Consider the following 13,650-nt stretch of genomic DNA (forward strand, 5'->3'; position numbering starts at 1 on the left):
TAGCTGATGGGTCGTGCTCAGCAGGAGGAAGATTAGAAATTTATTATGGTGGCAAATGGGGAACTGTTTGTGATGATTATTTTGATTCCGATGATGCAACGGTAGCTTGTCGACAGCTTGGCTACAGGTTAAATACACACACGTATTAAGCATCTGCACGAAACACAGACTTTAAATTTAATATTGTATCTTAACAACAAGTATACTCTTTTAAACACAACAGGAAGTCGTTTCTTCATATTAAACAAGGTAGACAGACACGTTTCAGATTTCTATCGTCACTTTGCCGTCATTGCAAATGAAAAACGACCGTCCTCAATCCTATTCCATTTTAGAAAAAGTTCCTTGCTTAAAAGTCAGCCTAACAATTTTATCGATAAGTTTGCCGATTTTACCTTCTCTTATTTCAATAAATTTCTATGTATATAATATATGTTATTCAGGTCTCAGACAGGGTATATACTGTGACATTCCCGGCTTAGAGTTTCTATCCCCTGAGCCAAAGGCGAAGGTGATATAAGCTCTAAGCAGGGAATGTCACAGTATATATGAGATCTGAATTACACATATATTACGGATTACCCCTGACTTAATGCTATTTTCCAGTGCAGGTATTTGTTGACAACACATATATTGAAAAACCCAACCTGATATGTTCAGCATACGTGAAGGATGTTCTAATTTGCTGTGAACATAATTTTATCGTGTATGTAATAATTTATAATAACACTTTTAACATTAAATTTAAGAATTAAAAGTGTAATTGCGTGATGGTGTATCAAAAATGTATTATTTACTGAAGCACGTCATTATTTTCCCTCTGTGAGCCTCTGACAGTCTGATAGCTTTTGACTACGTCACATAGTAACCGGTGTTATGATGACGTTTTTGAGGTTCCAATTGGGGATAAAAACGTCGTATATACCCCAGCAGTTTCCTGAATATAGACTGACATCTCTGTGTTGTTATCCAATCACAAACCTCGACACATTTGTAATCCGTTATATTATATCATAAGTACCAGTAGGTTATCATTGTATAATGTAATTAAAATTTAAGTTTTAACTCGCATAACTTATTTGTTCTGAGAATGGTCTTTACCAAATGTGATATTTTGGCTGAATATTTTATCACAGGACAGTAAGAGCATGAACAGATAAAGACGATTACCATGTCTTTATAGATAGACAATACAAACACTTTAAAAAGCACACAACGAATATTGATTTTTGTAACATAAGAATAAAAAGTAAATGTATGGTTACCAATACGTTTGCAGATACATGTATACTTTGTTATATATGTAACTAATATATCTGTTATCATCTCTTTATTTTCTTGGCATTCAAACTTGAATATATATGAATGATGTTTGCTCTTACCAACACGATATTAATACCTTAAGCTAGGTTCATACAGCCGTTCAGATCAACTCGATCATGCCTGATCAAGACAGATTACGTGATATGGAGACTGATCAGACTCAATCGACAAGAATGTTCGGGATAGTCTTGCTCTTCATCGATCTGACTTTCTACCATGTCTACCCGAGAGTTGTTGACATGTCAAAACATTCGAATAAGGGTCGAGAGAAGAAATCGGGAGTTCGTCGATTGGGAAAGGATCATGCAGAGATCGAGTTTAGTCGGAATACATTTTATTTACCAATCAATCAACGTAAATAAAATTTGATCTTTTTTAACTGGACCAAATCACAGCTTAACATAAAGATTCATCACTCAAATTTAAATAAAATGTAAGTTCTATCCCCTTTCCTAATATTTCATATATTACATATCACGAAATAAGTTGGGAAAGTGTATAAAAAAAATGCAAGTTTTATACTGTTCACACTAGGGACTATATTCGTAATCAACGAAAACCAAAGGACAATAACTGTGTCCTTGGACCAGTAAGCTTTATTTGTAAGAAGGCAAGGAAAAGGGGACGGTAAATGATGCATAATATTGGTATCTAACATCTAACATAAGTACTAATTCAGCTACAAATCTCATTCAGTGTTGTCGTTTCAAGAAAAAAAACAGTGAAAACTCTCATAACATATCAGCGTAGACTCTGGGCAAGTTTTTTAAACCATTGAGGTCTTCTTTGTTGAACACTTGCACATCTCTTATTCTTCACATACAATTGTTGCCGTGTCAGATTCCGTCTCGCCTAGATTTGTCGGCGCCTTTGCTGTCTATGCTTTCTTGTTCGTCTTCTCTGCTCTTTTCAAGACCTGTCACAGCAATGCAGATGTCTTCTTAGACTATAGTCGCACATACCCTTTCAATTCTCGACAAACTCTACGACCCCAAATTGATCTTGTTCAGTCGAGATCGGCCTGAGATCGAGTATACTAGAAGTTGGTTTAGTCTAGCTAATCGAGTAAAAACCGTGAAGAGATCATGAATTTGTCGGAATAATCGAATATGTAGTCAATTAGTGGTCGGGTTGGAGTTGTGATAGAGTTACAAAGGAATCGTGAACGGTCGTGTTGAAGCCGTGAACAGTCGGATAGCGTCCGTGTAGAAGTCGTAAACAGGTCCGAATAGAATTTTGGTTACGCTTTGTCGTGGAAATCTGAACACTCGAGATAATCGAATTGATCTGATAGGCAGTGCAAACCTAGCTATAGATCAATAATAATATTAGCATATACATTTTGTTTCGGTTCACAGGAGAGGAGTTTCCTTAGGTAGTTCTGTAAGCGATGGTCATGGTAAGATCTGGTTGGACGATGTGAATTGCGTTGGCACGGAGACAACTATAGCAACATGCCCACATCGGCCTTGGGGAAAACATGATTGCGGTAATTATGAAGATGTTGGAGTACGTTGCTTTGAAGACAGTTGCGGTAAGTAAATCTGGTTTTCCAGGTCCGAAGTGCCAGTTTGTGCTTTGTCCCCAGTCAAAATTCGTAATAAGTTGTCGGATTTTGAAACTACTACAAATGTATGCTTGTTAAACCTGATTTGGGCATCAATCATCCTTACGAGTATAAAGTTTTAAAATATGAGATAAGATTTGACTTGCCGACCAACATGGGCGCTAAATTAAGGATGATGACATAGATATAAAATCTACAAATATTGACAAAAAGAGGTCAACTATACCAAGGGATATTCAACTTATGAATCGAATTGGCAATGCCAAGGCAAAAAACGAATACTTACCCCGCATAGTTGAACTAACAAATCGTAATTATACAAGCAGTCACTAAATATAAAGAAATCCGTCCTGTTAACTGTTCTTTAGTTATAGGTGTTTAATTGTCCGCAACCACCGTCTCTCTAAATTTCTTCCTTTTTGTGCTCCTTCATAATCAGTTTATTCAACCTAATGTAATACAGACTCATTAATCACAAACGTATCGTTTTAACACATACCATATGTGGGTTAAAATGTTTACTCAATACTGTCACAAAAAAAGGGTTTGTTTCTAAAAGGGTTTATATAAAAGAAATTGGTACTAGACCCCAAACCTTTTTATTGTAATATCGATTTAAAGGAATAACTTTAGGAATAGTTATCAAAGGTACCAGGATTGTAATTTATTATGCCAGACGCGCGTTTCGTCTACATAGAGAATTTTATGGTTTAAACGAAACTTACTTACGTTAACGCAAGAAACCTAAGCTTACAATTATACTGACTTATAAGACATAATATAAATTGTGGTTGTCTCCCTTTGCCGGATTCTGTATTTCAGATTTGAGTCGGTTAGATATAATATTGTTTTAATTCTAAAATAACATTCATGTAACAGGCACGGACCATTCGATTTTCGAGGGGGGGGGGGGGGGGGGGTGCTGGGAATTTAAAATGAAGATATTTCTGCACATTAGATAATTTTTAACAAAATTTCAATGTCAGAGTCTCCCCCTCCCACCCCCACAAATGTAAATGATCGATGACTTCATTAAAAATTAAATACAGAATAACCGTAATTTGTCTCGAAATATCAATGTTATTTGTACAAGGCTTAGAAACAGGTAGAAAGCGAGGCTGTTTCTAAGCATTGACTTTTCGAGAAAATATATGGTTATTCTATATTTATGCGTTAAACAAAAGCTTTTTTCATAACAGTCATATCTATCTCGGAGGGGCCTAGATCAAATTTGATATAAAAGGGCAGAACCCTCGAATTTATGATGAAACCAAATTTGAAAGAGTGTTTACAAAATCGAAAGGTAGAACTAAAATATGGCCGCAAAACAAGATTATTGGAGTAAAAAAAAAGGTTGGCAAGCTTGGACAAAATAGGCTCAATCTAAATTTTGCCTTAACAGTTTGTTCATGCACCCCCTCCCTGAAAAATAAATTGGTTGCATCGTTATCAAAAACAATGGACATTTATTTAGCTGAACAAAAGTAAAATGTGTACAAAAAATAGAGAAAAAAAAACACATTTACAGAAAAATAATTTACCGCAAACGTTTTTGGTATTTGAATGTCAATATTTTCCATTCCTTTTTATACGTTTTCTGTCTTCTCGGGATTGTGGGAATTATCGACCTCACTAAATCAGAATACTAATAGGTATGCATGGTCGGCATTCTATCAAACTGATAGAAAGGAGTTCAACTATCTGACAGGGGGTAGCTACCCGGAGGCACGACAGCACGTGAATCCACGTCGTTTTCACCAAAAAAAAAAAAAAATGAAGAGAGAGAGAGAGAAATAAGTGGTCAATCGGAATCGGACAGCGACGCGTGATGCATGTATTATCTTAGACTATTATGATTATAATACTTGTGTAACGTCGGAGACTGTTGGTGTCCCGGATATTAGTTTGACAACCTATAGTTACAAGTGTTGATGAAGCTGTTCGAGTCATGCAGAAAAAGATCGTGGCTCCATATACACTTACACGCAGTTGCGTGTACATTGATTCGGCATGCAAAAAAGAAATGGCAAAATCAAAATTTATAAATTGAATGTTAAAGGAAACAACTATGTCGTCACCTTTTTAATTAATGAAATATCATTAAATAACGACATTTGGTTTCAAAATATAAAAAAAATGACAAGATCAGGAGGTAACTTGTATATTTTACAAGATTTGAATTTATATTCAGTCTAAGACATGTAGTTTTGGAGAATATTTCACAGTGTACAGTTCATCAGTTTGGAATGAGATGTAATAATCGGCATTAGAATTATTAGATCCCTTCGATATCGTTGAAAATATGCCGAGGCGAAGTGGTCGACAGACTACCGGAGCCAATCACCCTGCAACCACGCCAAAACAGTATTGGAAATTCTTATTATTTTTTGCGTTTTTAGACCATATGATAAGGAAACTGGAAAGTGGAGTCGCTTCAAGTATTATCTTATTTGCGCTGTATCTGCTTCATCATAATGAAGGAAGTATCACAAATCTCAATATTGTCTGAGACATACGAAACTGACCTGTCATGTAATTTTAACGAATTCAATTGGGAAGGTCGCTCGATGCCGGACACGTACGCTGGTTTATAACATCTCGCGAGTGCTACCATACCATGATGGAGATCTTTCAGTCACGGTACTACATATGTAATTGAAAACAAATGTACGATGAACAATGAACAACGACGTTACAAAGCATTACTGCATATTCATCGGGATTTCAGTGTGAATATTGACAAAGTAATAGAAAAGTGTCTTTCTTCCAAGACCCAAAGAGCCGATTTTGGACAATTTTGAGTAAATTCTAATCAAAAATATGAGTTGTTTATTTGTTACTCTATTCAGAAGATTTATTAATAGTTTTACAAAAACCATTTTTCTGCAAAATAGGGTCCCAAATATTTTTCGCCTCGCTCCGCTCGGCGGAACTTACTTTCACGTCATTTCTTTCTAGCTACGCCCCTGTATGACTATACCTTTTAAGTTCGGGTCAATTAAGATAAACGGTACTGTGTTCCATCGATTTAACTTGAGAAGTAAATCGGCTTAGCAATGTTTGTACATAAGTTGGCAGAGTAACAGGTCGACAGTTTTACACTAGAAAGGTTGACAAGTTGACCTTATAAATGTCTTCAAAATTGACAAGTGTTAAGGTTAGAAGGTTGACAGGTCGACATGTTAAAAAGTCCATAAACTCTTTCTACCACAAGACGTACCAATAATGGAGCAAAAGCATTCCACAGGAATTATTATGAACTGTTTCATGCATTTCATCCTTCAATGTTTGTTTTTTTTTGTCAATAAAGTGAAGTTATAAGCTACTACATACATTAAATTGTGAAATACCCAATGCAACAGCAGTTAGAAGAAAGTATGTTTCAGAAAAGGAACCATTTGCCGTGTAAACTGCAAATAACTGTAAGATACATCGAGGAAACGAGTTTTACTGAACAATAATAATATATTATTTATAAATTTTTTTAAAATTATGAATAGAAAGAAATCTTACTTGAAAACCAACTAAAAAAGGCAAAGGTCAGGATCATCAATTTTGGAATCCTACGCATCAATTTCGGTAGTTTGCCTGCAGACCATGCACAACAGATAAAAAGTTATAAATAATTTACTCAGTGGCTGTACCAGGGGTGGGGGTTTGTGATTTGATTCTACCTTTTTGTTTCGAAAATTGAAAAAAAAACGTGAATTTTGCGGTAAAGAGTCACCGATTGTTTGTTTTCTTTTTTTTCTGGAACCCTCTTTTTGAAATTTCTGGATCCGCCCCAGGTACTAATCTACCACTTCAAAACCACCATTTTACTATATATCCAAGTTTGTTGTAGTCTGGATTATCTACAATACCCTTCCCTTTTCACAAATGTGACCTACCGAATTAGACTGTTTACTGGATTTGTAATAACATAAGCAATACGACGGGTGCCACATGTTGAGCAGGATCTGCGTACCCTTCCGAAGCACATGAGATCACCCCTAGTTTTTGGTGGGGTCCGTGTTGCGTTCTCTTTAGTCTTCTATGTTGCGTACTCTTTAGTCTTCTATGTTGCGTACTCTTTAGTCTTCTATGTTGCGTCTTCAGTACTATTATTTGTCTGTTTGTCTTTTTGTTTAAGACCATGGCGTTGTAAGTTTATTTTCAATCTATGAGGTTGACAGTCTCTCTGGTACCTTTCGTCCCTCTTTTATCATGAAGCAGATACAGTCTGATAGCTACCCAAATTGAAACGACAGAAATTTTAAACGAATCAAATATGCTGCTTCTTTCAGCTTTGATTGTCGATTATGCCTCTAATTTGGCTCAAATATCTAAGGCAATGCAACAGGGAAAAATTATTAAGATTACTATTTTCGAAAACCCTACTCGGCATGGTTCACTTGTTATGGTAATTTATTATTTTGATTGACAGCTAAGCCAACACAAAATTGCCTGTGACAGTCAATTTTTTAAGTTTATTTGCTGATTGTCGCCAAAGGTCTAAGAACCTAAGCATCAAGTCACGCTTCGTTAAATAACCCATTCTGCATCATTTGATACCCTATCTCGCCTTGGATAACATAATGTCGCTTGGTAATTTTTTTATTTCGAAACGCCGACCCTTTCTTTTCCCGCGACAACTTTCTTTTTTCTAGAGTAGTTACCTTCCATCAGGGATGCTTCGAATGGTTATAGTAACACCATGCTACCTTCAATCGCGCTGTCGGTCCGTGGGTCCGTCCGTTTGTAACACCCCTGTTGACACTCATGAATCTGCATCCTTCAAGGGATTCTAAACATGGAAATTTATCACACCGCGATATGTTTTATTTTCAATTGCCGTTATGAATTTTCCAGGTAAAAGTGTTTTTTTTTATATTGTGGCACAGATCATTCATTGAAAAGTGAATAAAAGCTGAGTTATCAATAAGACAAAAAAATATGTTTGGTATTCTTACAATCAAATAAAATAACACCCAAAACGATCAAATAATTCAGGTATTTAAATATGCCTAAATATTATAAAGACACTACAACCTACATGTATATATTTACCTAAATTACTGAACTTGAACAAGGTCCTTAATCTTTGATCAACTGTATCCTTTTAAGAATGAATATGTTCAAAAACTCATTTTCCCGTATACTCTCTGGCACGCCATATTCACAAATTTGTTGAAAAGAAACTTTGTTTACGAAAATAGGAATCATTGTTAACTGTATAGCATTCAAAATATACCTGTGTCCCCTGCGAGCAAAGTTTGCTTTTTCGCTACGTATGTTCAGATATTATATAAGACAAATAAGTGTAAACTCTCGCTCGTGGAATACGCTATTCTAAATAGATTTGAACTTAAAGGAAAAAGGGAGACAAACACAATTTTACAACGACCAAGTTAAGGTGTATTACGTACGTCAAACATATTATTTTTGTTTTATATACAAGTTAAATGGTCAACGGGAGATAACAATGAACATTTTTTGAAATGTTAAGGTATGTAAGGTATTACGTACGTCAAAAACCTAAAATTCTCTCATAAGACTTTTCAGTGACGCTCATATCAAAAAAGTTATAGAGCCTAACAAGTATATAGATGAAGAGCATTGATAATCCAAAATTCAAAAAGTTGTGCCATAACGGCTAAGGTAATATATTCCTGGGATAAGAAAATCCTTAGTTTTTCGATAAATTCAAAGTTTTGTATTCAGGAAATTTACAAAAGTGTTCAATTCTTTAAAATTTTGTGTTGACTGAATAGACTTAATGGTGACGCATACGTTGAAAATAAACTGATGAGGTCATGGCAAAAAAAAAACAGAAAGAAAAAGACTAAAGACAAACAAAAGTATACAAAACACAACATAGAAAGTTCGAGCAACACGCACACCCCCTGTCAAAGTAAAAAATACACTTCTGTTGACAATCATAGAGTCTTGTATTGTTTCGGAATCTTCTCAATTTCAGTATTGTCATTTTCCTCTTTTCGGATAACCGTGTATGCACTTGTCTGTAGTTCAACATAATGTAATTTGCTCAATTGATATATATATATATTTGTTTCATTACAGTTGCTTCTACTTCATATATAAGAAAAACAAGATATGTTTGTATACCAATTAAACAAACTTCCACGGTTGACCCTCTTATAAATCGATATACGGAATTTTAATAAGAAAGAATTCAAGACCACGTGAATTATTTCTGTCTTACAATACACACGCGTACTTCATTATTTGTCTCAGCTCAATGCACATTTTGACTGTTCGCTACAAATATTGATAAAAAAGACAATAAAAACGTATGCAGTCTCAAACTTTAACAAATTGGTAATCACAGGGAGAATGTGGAAGTTTTTTGTTTTAAGTATCATGTTTATGTAATAATTATGACATTTCTGGCAGAAAAGGAGGAAATTTACTTGCAATATATGCAGCCGGGTTATCTCTTCAAAATATCACTATCAATAAAAGAAGTTAAATGCTATTCGCCTGTGTTACAACATGATCGACAGCGACGTATTTAAAAAAAAAAGCAACGTACGTACTATTACAATCACATTTCCTAAAATAAAATCGTTTATTTATTTTACATGCATTGGTTTTTTGACTCCTAAAAAAGACCAACGATACAAAAGTGATAATCAAAAACCCATAAGCCTAAAAAGATTGCCCGTGGCAGAACAACACGAGAAACAACATCAGGAAAAAAAAAGAAAAAAAAAAGAAAAGACAAAGATCCATATACATCACACTCACTAAATTGAATGATATTATTTGATGTACTTTTGTATTTTTATAGTATCAGTGAATGGTGAGTGGAGTGACTGGGTTGCATGGACTACCTGTACAATAACATGTGGAGGTGGTATTCAACACAAATCACGTAAATGCAATAATCCACCTCCTCGTGACGGCGGCAGCGATTGTCAAGGAGAATCAATGGACTATCGTGTTTGTAACACAATATCCTGTTTAGGTAAGGTTACTCCAATAAGAGCTGTTATTAACCTATTCATTAAGATAATGTAACTTTGATATCCTATTAAAAAAATAATATTATGTTTGCAGTGAGTAAGATTTGTTATAAGGTAGTACCAATGTTATTTCAACTGATCTGGCGGATCTTACGTTTTAATTTGCATAGGGACAGTCTATTTGAAGATGTGTGGATAAAGATGATTGCCGTTATAATTATTACTGATCAATTATCACCTATCAATGTCATCAAAGAAATATACAAAAAAATGAATGGACACGTCATTGATGAGTTTATCCTAAAACACCTATCTATAGATGGACTTGTTTATTATGAGCAAACAGGTAAAACTCCGTCAAGTCAAGTGAAATAAATCGAGTAATAACACATTCAAGTGATTTCTAAACAATCTGAATATGATCATCTGTACATCCGTTGAATCATCTTTGTAGGAAATTTATAAGACAACTATTTTATAATTTACAATTAGTATTTTTGAATTTACGTCATGCAAATCGAAAACACACAATAACAAACGAAGAACATATTATTTAACTAACCAATAAAAACAGGCATTTCTTATTATACGTGTAACGTAATCAGCTAAAACCAATCTGAAATACAATTGCAATCACGATATTAGGAATACATATTTGCTCACAATTTCAAATGCTTGATTTTGCTTATGTTTATGCTGAAATAGCAAGTATTGTTTTCTGCTTTCGTCACTTAACAACTGTTACGTTTTTTCCTATCTTCAAGATATGTTGACATCTGTTTTTTCATATCTTGTGTTTTGGGGTTGCTGTATTATTGACATAACCCTATGTTCTATTTGCAGCAAACATATCTCATTGTTACTATTCAGATTGTATTTTCTAGCACCAGTCAATGGCGGATGGAGTAACTGGCATGCATGGCATACCTGTACAACTACATGTGGATGCGGTTTTCAAAATAGATTACGTGATTGTAATCATCCAAGTCCTCGTAACGATGGGAATTATTGTGATGGAGTATCAATGGAAACACGTGTCTGTAACAGTGTTCGCTGTATGGGTAAGTGTTAATTCATTCAAAATGTGTTTAATCGTTAAAATAAGATAAAGTAACATTTAAGAGATCTGACGTATTAAAACAAGATTAGTATTTCAGTGCTTCAGAACAATATAGTCAACATGTAAACGTTGTTTAACTACTTGAATTATATCATCGGTACATATATAAATGTATCTTAATTTCTATGACAATTTCAATAGAAACAGTATTACAATTAACCACAAATAGTTTTTAATCATGTTGACATCGAACACATATACGATACACACATTATTTTGAATCTGATCAATAGAGATATTTTGTATTTATCGTATAGTTACATAAAATAAAAACAAAACCGGCAATAATAGTATGTTTATGTTACACAATAATAAACATGTATTTTCTGTTCTTGTCATGTGATTATTTTGTTGTATTGCTTATGCTTATGCTTATGCCTTGAATAGAAGTGTTTTTAAAATTTGCGAATCTTTGTATACATTGTTACTTTCATTAATGAAATTATTATAAAACTTTTCGGTTTTTAAAAGTCAATAAATATGACTTACATAAAGTATTCATGATAAATTAATTTCATAAAAATGAAAATGTTTTTATTGTTTATTCGCAACCAATGTTCTGTATATACTTTAAACAAAACCATTTATACTTTCTTTTACATTAATTAGTATCCTTTTTATACAAAAATTGATTGCACTTATCTGTTATCTCTTGCATGATTTCCTCGAAATACAAATATCGAGTGAGACGATTCTTTGATGACTAAATCTCCACAGAAGGAAACATCGCTTGTCATTTGATTTGACAACCAGAAATGTGGTGTGAGTGATATTGTAAATATGGAACGTATTACAAATGAAATTTAAAATAAAATGACTTCTCCAGGGTACCATATCAATTAACATTGATTTATAAAGATCTAATCTTCGGATAGTTTCAAACGTTATAATCAGGGTAGTTTATTTAATATTTTACACATAGATATATAGTACATATTTTTAATGACAAAGGATGTTGTAAGTCGTTGATGGAATCATTAGTCGAGAAGGCAGTGATTCGGTCCCGGTGAAATATTACACATAAAAGGAACAAACACTGTTATACAAAATACATATTATGTTCCATTTAATGATATACAATTATCTTATTGAAACACCATACCGATATTCATACTGTAATAACTATTCTTTAAATATATATACATATTTAAATATACTTTTTCACTTTTTTGGTCTTTTTGAAAATGTTGTTTGTGCTGTATTAAGACCCTTCTACAACGAAATTAGTTTTACATGCACACGTATAAAAAATGCGGTTTTTATCCAACGCATTCTTAGGTTTGAACGTAGTTAATTTAGACTTGTATATACATAAATACATATATACAACTGAGTATGAGTATATATATTCATATATGAATAAAGATGTAATATCATTGCCAGTGAGACAATTCTCCACAAGAGACCAAATAACTCAGAAACATTCACAATACAAACCCGATAAGGAAAAACGGTAAAAATAAATACTGAACTAAAAATTCAGATTTCGATGGCCTGATGATACATTTCTTTGTCAGAAGTACAGCAGTCAACATTGAATGACAAGAATACACACATTTACATGTACCATAGCACAATAGCACAGGACCGGGATGTATAAGTACAGAGCTAAGTCATATGTACCAAAGAAACACAATAAAGCATGAAGACAAGAATATGCCAAGGCACGCCAAAAGTATACCTCCAATTACAGAATAAAAAGTAAAAGTGATATCAAAACACGTTATTTTAATGATATGCAGTTTCCTCAAACAAAGGATAAATAAAGGAACAGTTTGGAAATTGTCGTGCAAAATGAAATACAAAATATCAACGGAACATATCCGATTGCATTATTTTAATTATTCAAGTTTGATGATCATGTGCTACTATCGTATAGATGGTTATCAGAAGAAATATTTAATATTTTATTGTCGCCCTCGCAGCTAGAAGTTTATGTTTTACTCATTAGTGACTTTTCAATATCAAATGTTCTGAAAAGTTCTTTTGCTTTAAATTTTGCATTTCCTTTTGTAATGAGTACAATGATTCGTGTACTTTTTTCAGATTTTGCTGGCAAGCTAAAGGTCACGTATATGCGGATGAGATACCATGTAAACAGGACAAAGAGATAATCCAGGTGAAGCCAATTGTTTAAGGAATACTAATTCAAACAGAAAAAGATAAACTGGATTAAAAATGTTCTTTGTATTTTTATAAGACACAAAATGTCCAGCTAAGAAATATAATATTGAACTGTTTTTCGTGATACTATCTAGCGTGTGCAGTTATTTTATTAAAAAAAATCTGTATTCTATGAATACACATTATACAACAAAATAATACTGTTTGGTTAAATATCTAATTAATAACTTCCTTTTTTATTATAAATTGCACAACCAGTTTAAACTATGTTCAAATTTTGAAATTAGATAAGCTATATATAAGAAAGGAGTACAATAGAACAACAACATCTGGTCAAAGAATAATAGAAGTTAATACAAAGAAGTGTATAATTTATTAGGTTCACACTAAAATATGTTTGTATGTACACTAAAAGAAGGTAAAAAATATGTACGAGACGTGAAACACTTTAACTATACAAAACTATGATATTGAATTTTTAGAGGTTATCATCTGAACAGTCTTCCTAGGAAAAAAAGACTGACTGATATGACAATTAAAGCTTTGTC

The sequence above is a fragment of the Mytilus trossulus genome, chromosome 8, assembly GCF_036588685.1.
Source record: "Mytilus trossulus isolate FHL-02 chromosome 8, PNRI_Mtr1.1.1.hap1, whole genome shotgun sequence".
Taxonomy (NCBI): Eukaryota; Metazoa; Mollusca; class Bivalvia; order Mytilida; family Mytilidae; genus Mytilus; species Mytilus trossulus.